An 8,913-nucleotide genomic window follows, 5' to 3' on the forward strand; every position below is an offset into this window, starting at 1 on the left:
TTCCTGAGACCCACAGAGACCTGTCTAGTAGTCCAGTAGTGGATGCCTACTAGCTTGGTTGGAGGTGGTGTTCCTGCCCAACATGGAAATTACCCTGCAATGTCTGACCTGGCCTACGGGCACCAACAGGTGCACACCCCCCACCCAGAGACCACCCCACCAGGTGCAAGTAGTATATTGGGAACTGTACTCACCCCCTTGTGGCTGCTGTGATGCCCTCAAGTGTCCATCCAGCTCCGGATAGGCCACCCACAGAATGTGGAACATCAGGGGGGTGAGGGTTCGACGGGCACACCTTTCTAGTTGGTAGGCCATCCCCAGCTGGGCCTCCGCCGTCTTCCTTGCCCAGCGTCTCAAGTCCTCTCACCGTTTGCGACAGTGGGTGCTCCGCCTGCTGTATACCCCCAGGGTCCGCACATCCTTGGCGATGGCACGCCATACACCCTTTTTCTGATGGGCGCTGACCTGTAGACAAATATACACAGAAAAAGGCATAAGTCATACTGTCCAGCCTGCTACACTCATGGCCCACCATAGCCCTCCCATCCTCTTACGCACAGACATTGCCCAGCATACATGCAGCACACTGTCCAGGACCCCTCAACCGCCCCCCCTTACATGAGGCCCTCACATACAGCACTCCATGCATTCATCCCCCATGCATCGTGCTCACAGTGTACTCACCTGTTGGTCTGGAGGCCCATCTAGCATTCGGTATCGGGGTAGGACCCCATCTACTAGTCTCTCCAACTCCGCAGCGGTGAAGGCAGGGGCCCTTTCCCCAGTGACACGCGCCATGGTCGGTTCCAGACACAGGTCACAGCAGCACTTGAAGTGTAGGTCCTCTACTGTTGAAGGTCAGGTAGCAAGTGAGTGAACAGATAGAAAATGGCGGTCACGTCCACGGCAGTGCGTACCGTCACCGCTGGCATACATTACCATTGGTTACTGTAACCCATAGGGCCCAATGTTAACCAATGAGGAGTTGCACAGCAGTACTCGACCACCTCCTGCAATGGCACACAACGTCAGCAGCATTATCTAATTTCCACCTGTCCATTCACACAGGACAGGTGGCCTCCATTTCGGGGAGGCAGACCATGACAGCTAACTGCATCACAAAACACATAGGCACATTTGGGGGATAAACGTCTACATACTGTTTCTGTCACAACATGCAATGCACTGTACATTTAGGAAATGTTAAAAACTGACCAGATGCTCATCGTTTTGCCCCCTAGATTCCAACCGCTGCAGATGAATAGGAGATGGAGGCATCCACCCATGTACAGGCCCCTGGTGGACTTGGCAACAATGGAGCACAGGCACATTATCCTCACCTACAGACTTGATAGGGCCACAATCCGAGAGCTGTGTGCCCAATTGGAGCCAGACCTGATCTCAGCTATCCGTCACCCCACTGGGATCCCCCCTCTTGTGAAAGTCCTATCTGTGCTCCATTCCTTGGCAACTGGCTTCTTCCAAGTGACAGTGGGCTTGGCAGCAGGAATGTCACAGCCAATGTTCTCAATAGTGCTGACCAGAGTGTTGTCTGCCCTGATGAAACACATGCGCACCTACATTGTTTTCCCCAAGGAGGAGGATTTGGCCACATTGAAAGCTAATTTCTATGCAATAGGGCATATCCCCAACATCATTGGGGCAATAGATGGTACACATATTGCCTTTGCACCCCCCGTAGAAATGAATAGGTTTTCAGAAATCAAAAGAGCTTTCACTCTATGAATGTGCAGATAGCGTGCCTGGCGGACCAGTACATCTCCCATCTTAATGCAAAGTATCCTGGGTCTGTGCATGATGCCTTTATCCTGAGGAATAGCAGCATCCACTATGTGATGGCTCAACTCCAGAGGCACCGGGTGTGGCTAATAGGTGAGCCCATGGTCCCCAGCCAATGGATGTTGGTATAAGGGTGTGGGGTTGGCCCTAAGGGTTAGTGTCTGGCTAACAGGTATCCCTTGATATTTGCAGGTGACTCTGGTTACCCCATCCTCTCATGGCTACTTACCCCAGTGAGGAATGCCAGGACAATGGCAGAGGAACGTTTCAATGAGGCACATAGGCGAACAAGAAGAATTATAGAGTGAACCTTTGGCCTCCTGAAGGCCAGGTTTCGGTTCCTCCATCTAATAGGTGGTTCCCTATGCTACTCACCCAAGAAGGTGTGCCAGATCCTCGTGGCATGTTGCATGTTGCACAACCTTGCCTTACGTTGCCAGGTGCCTTTTCTGCAGGAGGATGAGGCTGGAGATGGCCGTGTGGCAGCGGTGGACCCTGTGGACAGTGACGAAGATGAGGCAGTGATGAGAATGTGGACAACAGAACTGCAATCAATCAACAGTACTTCCAGTGACACACAGGTAAGATACTGTAACGTCACCTGCCATTGCAGTTTTGTGTTGTAAATTTTAACTGGCAGGCTGATGTTCCCACTACTATGGCCACTTACTGTACCATTTGACATGTCTATTCACAGATATCTGTGCCCCACTCTGGCTCCTGGTGTATTGACTGCAGCAAACTATAGGTCATACCTAAGTATACATGACTGTACAGTTGAATTGCAATGCCTACAGATTGTGAAATTAATACATAGTGCAATCACTTGACAAACTCAATACTTGTATTTTTTACAAGGATGTTTATTCATGTGCTTATAAGTGGATGGGGTATTGCTATAGTCTGAGGTGGGGGGTGGTGTAGAAGAGTCCAGTCTATTTGTATCACAGGTGCATTGTCCAAGGGATCATAGGAAGTGAAGCAATGGCAGTTCAAGGTGGACAGGGTGACAGAATGGGACACAAGGGTGACAATCAAGAGAGTCTTATTTCCTTGCGGGGCTCTTGGCAATGTTCTCTGGCTTCTGCCTGGATTGCACGGATGGGTGGGTTGTGATTGTGGGGTGTATGTGAGGTGGTGGGGAGATGTGGGTGAGGGTAGGGGTGGGGGTATGTGATGGCATGCAGGTAGGGGGAGTGATAATAATAGAGATTTGAATTACCAGAGTCCAGTCCTCCTGCTACTCCTGCCAGGCCCTCAGGATGCATAATTGCCAAGACTTGCTTCTCCCATTTTGTTAGTTGTAGGGTAGGAGGTGGGGGTCCACCACCAGTCCTCTGTACTGCTATGTTGTGTCTTGCGACCACGGAACGCACCTTCCCCCGTAGGTCATGCCACCTCTTCCTGATGTCATCCCTTGTTCTTAGGTGCTGTTCCACGGCGTTGACCCTGTCCACGATTCTCCACCATAGCTCCTTCTTCCTAGCAATGGATGTCTGCTACACCTGTGATCCGAATATCTGTGACTCTACCCTGATGATTTCCTCCACCATGACCCTTAGCTCCTCCTCTGAGAACCTGGGGTGTATTTGTGGTGCCATGGGTGTCGTATGAGTGATGTGTGTGAGGGTGTGTGGGGTGATGTATTGGGGTGTGTGCTGTGAGGTGCATGGATGGTGTATGGGTGATGGTGTTCTGTGGCTCTGGTTGTGTGGATGCTCTTGCTGTATCTCTCTCTAGTGGCAATTTTTGTTAGTTGTAAAGGGATGTGGGTAATGTGTGTGTGTTTTATAGTGGTGTGGGTGTGTGGGTGTAGTGTGTGCATGAGTGTCAGGTGTGTGTAGTTTGAATTGTTCAATGTGGTGTTGGTTTGTATGTGTGTGTGTATTTTGAGCGTGGCGGTATGTACTGCCAATGGTTTACCGCGGTTGAATGTCCGCTGCAGTGATTCGTGGGTCATAATGCTGTGGGCGTAGTTCTGTTGGCATAACGGTGTGGGTTTTGGTACTGCCAGTTTATCAATGACCTTTGGGCTGGCGGACTTGTGTGTGTTTCTGTATAGTGACGGATTGCTTTATGTGGGTCATAATATGGGTAGTGGTATACCGCCGCGGTCATGGTATGTTGGCGGCAGTCGGCATGGCGGTAAGTGGGACTTAGTCTAAGTGTCTGAATGGATGTATGTGTGAGTGAAAGGATGTGTGTGTGTGTGTATGGATATGTGACTGGCTATGTAAGTGGTTGTGTGGGTGTATGAGGGAGTGTGTGAGTGCTTGTCTGGGGAGTGAATGGCTGTGTTGAGCGTCTGTGTGGGTGAGTGAGTAGGTTTGTGAGTGGCTGTATAGGTGAAAAAATGGGTGTGTAAGTAGTTGTATGGTTGAGTGTGTGGCTCTGTGAGTGGCTGTATAGGTATGTGACTGTATGAGTAGCTGTATGGGTGAGTGCATGTGTGAATGAGTGAGTTAGTGGGTGTGTGAGTGGCTCTATGGATGTGTGAGTTGATGTGTGAGTACTTGTAAGGGTCAGTGAATGAGTATGTGAGTGGTTGCGTGAGTGCATGAGTGGGTTTGTGAGAAGTTATATAGGGGTGTGAGTGGGTGTGTAAGCACTTCTGTAGATGATGTAATCAGTGATGTCATCAGTGATGTAATTTTAGATGTCATTAGAGATGTCATCAGTGATGTCACTGACCATGTCATCAGTGATGTAATATGTGAGGTCATAAGTAATGCATTGCGAGGGAATAAGTTATAGTTAGCTCAGGTAACTATAGCTGCTGAATTTCATTAGTTTTATATGAGCGTACTGTGGAGCTAAATATCACATCCCTGTAACCTTTGTTTTTTCAGTGAATAGCTGAGGTATTTTTATTCTATTTGTTAACTATCACTCCCTGTAACCTTTGGGTTTTTTAAAGTGAATTTCTAAGTTTAAAAAAATGTATTTCCTAACTCTAATCACTAACCTTTGACAGTGAGTGTGTGAGTGCATAAGTGTCTCAGTAGGTCTGTGATTGACTATGTGAGTGTTTGAGTCCATCCCTCATTGGGTGTGTGAGTGTCTGAGTAGGTTTGTTAGTGAGTGCATGAGTCTCTGAGAGGGTCTGTTAGTGGGTGTGTGTTCCTGAGTGTGTCTGTGGGTTGGTGAATGAATGTCTGAGAGGGTTTGTGAGTTGGTGCGTGAATGTATGAGTGAGTATATGAGTGTGTGCATGAGTGTCTAAATGAGTCTATGAGTGGGTTCGTGAGTGTCTGAGTGGGTCTGTAAACAAGTGCATTAGTCTCTGAATGGGTCTATGATTGGGAGCATGAGTGTCTGGTTGTGTCTGTGTGTGGGAATGTGAGTGTCTGTGTGGGTGTGTTAGTAGATGCATGACCAAAAGCCCCGGGAGGTGGTGGTTCCCTGAGCTTAAACATTCCAATGATGTAGGGCCTTGTGTCTCCCTCCTCTAATTTAATAAAGTAAAAACAGCCCTGGGAACTGCCCCACCACGGGGCAAGCGCAAGAGGCCAAGCTTGATTTTTTTCATTTTTGTAGCAGATTTTCAGCAATTTAAAAAAAAAATGCTTTTCTGCCCTGCTGGGGTCCCTCTGTGACCCCCAAAACAAGGCTTGGGAGTCATGGTATAAATACCCTGCCCCCTTTTCATTTTTTTTGTGGGACTCAGCAGAAGCTGCGTCTTAAGATGGCTGCCAACACTTTCTGCTTGAAGTGTTGGCAGTCAATAAGAGCTCTGCATTTCCCTGAACAAGATTGTTATTCTTCACAAAGTCGGTGGGGAGATTCTGCAGCCCTAGATATACAAATTTGGATTCCCTTAAATCTCTAACAACTAATGAACATATTTTCACCAAATAACAAAAAACACTATCTGCAGAAACAAATCTGCTTTCTGTCAAATTTGGTGTAATTCCGCCTAGCGGTTCGGGCTGTAGCCGTGTTCAAAACTCCTATAGGAATTAATGTGGCAAACACCCTTTTTTTACCCCTCCATTTTTAGTCCTGGGCAGAGTTCACGGAGCTGTGCTGTGCAGAACTCCGCAGAATAGTTGAAAAACTCTGCCGTGTGACATAGAGTTCCATGGCGGGCAGATTTTCCCCGTTGTGCCAGTTCGCATTTAGTTTATGTCAAACACAAGGTGGAGTATAGCCTCACATTCAAAATTGCGTACAAATGTCACCACATGGCTCACCTGGCCACAGCCATCTTGTTTTCCTACTTTGTTCACCATGCTGGGCCTCTTTTTTAAACTAATCTTCCCCTCAATATTATTTATTATATTAGTCTATGTTTTTGTGTCTGTGTACTTTTACATTTTGTTTTTCATTTTTACGTGTTCTACATGACTTTTTGTATATTTGACTATTTTTTCCCTTTACTTTCTTAATTCTTCCTTCCTTCTCCTGATTTTTATCTACACCCCACACAGTGCGATGGCAGAGCAGGGCAGAAAACAGGGGAGTAGTGGAGCCAGGACCCCCAAACAGCCAGCAGCTATCTGCCCAGCGGACGGTGGCACCTCCAAGGTGTGCAGCACCAGACTATTTTTTGTGAGGTGGAGTTGGCAGCACTGTTTTTTTAGATGCAGCACCACCTACCATCCATGCTAGCGGCAGGCCTGTCAAGAGGTACCCCCTGCGGGAGTGTCAGCAACATTGGGGCTAGATCCAGTGCACCACCCAGCAGCTGACACACTACTGGACATCCTTGACTGGGAGCAGAACCTGCTCAACCTGCGCGATGTTGAGATTCCAGGGATCAGTGAGTATTAACTGTATTCTTTGTTGTGTTTGTGTTCTACAATGCTAACTTTTTTTCCAAATAGCATGCTGCTCACACTCAGAGGTAAGTTATGTTTAGTTTACATTAAGAATAATATTATGTGATCCAGTTTGAGCTAGGCAGGGGCTGGACGCTACCCAATTGTACCCGGCTGCCCTAGCTTTGGCTGATTATTTGAGAAGCCAGTGCAAGGCAGACTCCTCTGTCTTCCTGTCTGTAGGAAAGTACCATCTTGCCTGGCATGTGACCCCCATTTTTTTACTTCTATATATATTTGTTTTTGCCGGTGTCACTGGGATCCTGCTAGCCAGGACCCCAGTGCTCATAAAGTGTGCCCTGTATGTGTTCCCTGTATGGTGCGTAACGGTATCACTGAGGCTCTGCTAACCAGAACCTCAGTGTTTTTGCTCTCTCTGCTTTTAAAATTGTCACTGCAGGCTAGTGACTAATTTTACCAATTCTGATTGGTACACTGGAACACCTAGGTACCCAGGGTATTGGGGTTCCAGGAGATCCCTATGGGCTGCAGCATTTCTTTTGCCACCAATAAGGAGCTCAGAAAATTCTTACACAGGACTGCCACTGCGGTCTGAGTAAAATAACGTCCACGTTATTTCACAGCCATTTTACACTGCACTTAAGTAACTTATAAGACACCTATATGTCTAATTCTCACTTAGTGAAGGTTAGGGGCAAAGTTACTTAGTGTGAGGGCACCCTGGCACTAGCCAAGGTGCCCCCACATTGTTCAGGGCAATTTACCCGGACTTTATGAGTGCGGGGACACCATTACACGCATGCACTACATATAGGTCAATACCTATATGTAGCGTCACCATGGTAACTCCGAACATGGCCATGTAACATGTCTAGGATCATGGAATTGTCACCCCCAATACCATTCTGGTATTGGGGGGACAATTCCATGCATCCCGGTGCTCCAGCATAGAGCCCGGGTACTGCCAAACTAACTCTCTGGGGTTTTCTCTGAAGCTACCTCTGCTGCCAACCCTCATACAGGTTTCTGCCCCCCCGGGGCCTGGGCAGCCCAGTCCCAGGAAGGAACAAAGGATTTCCTCTGAGAGAGGGTGTTACACCCTCTCCCTTTGGAAAAAGGTGTGAAGGGCCAGAGAGGAGTAGTCTCTCCTGGCCTCTGGAAATGCTTTGAAGGGCACAGATGGTGCCCTCCTTGCATAAGCCAGTCTACACCGGTTCAGGGATCCCCCCAGCCCTGCTCTGGCACGGAACCGGACAAAGGAAAGGGGAGTAGCCACTCCCCTTACCAGTACCACCTCAGGGGAGGTGCCCAGAGCTCCTCCAGTTTGTCCCTGGCCTCTGCCATCTTGAATGCAGGTGTGAGGGCACAATGGAGACCTCTGAATGGCCAGTGCCAGCAGGTCATGTCAGAGACCCCTCCTGATAGGTGCTTACCTCTCTCTTTAGCCAATCCTCCTCTGTGGCTATTTAGGGTCTCTCCTGTGGGTTTCTCATCAGATAACGAATGCAAGACCTCACCAGAGTTCCTCTGCACTTCTCTCTTCGACTTCTGCCAAGGATCGACAGCTGACTGCTCCAGGACGCCTGCAAAACTGCAACAAAGGAGCAAGAAGACTACCAGCAACATTGTAGCGCCTAATCCTGCCGGCTTTCTCAACTGTTTCTTGGTGGTGCATGCTCTGAGGGCTGTCTGCCTTCACCCAGCACTGGAAGCCAAGAAGAAATCTCCTGTGGGCTGACGGAATCTTCCCCCTGCCAACACAGGCACCAAACGTCTGCATCACCGGTCCTCTGGGTCCCCTCTCATCTTGACGAGCGTGGTCCCTGGAACACAGAAGCTGGATCCAAGTGTCCCCGACAGTCCAGTGGCCCTTCTGTCCAAATTTGGTGGAGGTAAGTCCTTGCCTCCCCATGCAGCTGCTAGGGCTTCTGTGCACTTTTGCAAGACTTCCTTCGTGCACAGCACAGCCCAGATTCCCAGCACTCCATCCCATACTATCCAACTTGCTGAATTGGACTCCGACTTCGTGGAACCCTCTTTTGTTGTGCTGAGACAACCGTCATGCTCAGATCTTCTGAATGCCTGTTCGGGTGCTTCTGCGGGTGCTGTCTGCTTCTGCACAGGCTCTCTGTGTTGCTGAGCGCCCCCTCTGTTTCCTCCTCCAAGGGGCGACCTCCTGGTCCTTCCTGGGCCATGGTAGCACCCAAAATCCTCAACCATGACTCTTGCAACTAGCAAGGCTTGTTTACACTCTTCCTGCGTGGAAATAACTCTGCATCCTCCAGCACGCCGTGGGACATCTTCTGACCAAAGGAGAAGTTCATGGCACCTT

This window comes from Pleurodeles waltl, chromosome 4_1, assembly GCF_031143425.1.
Source record: "Pleurodeles waltl isolate 20211129_DDA chromosome 4_1, aPleWal1.hap1.20221129, whole genome shotgun sequence".
Taxonomy (NCBI): Eukaryota; Metazoa; Chordata; class Amphibia; order Caudata; family Salamandridae; genus Pleurodeles; species Pleurodeles waltl.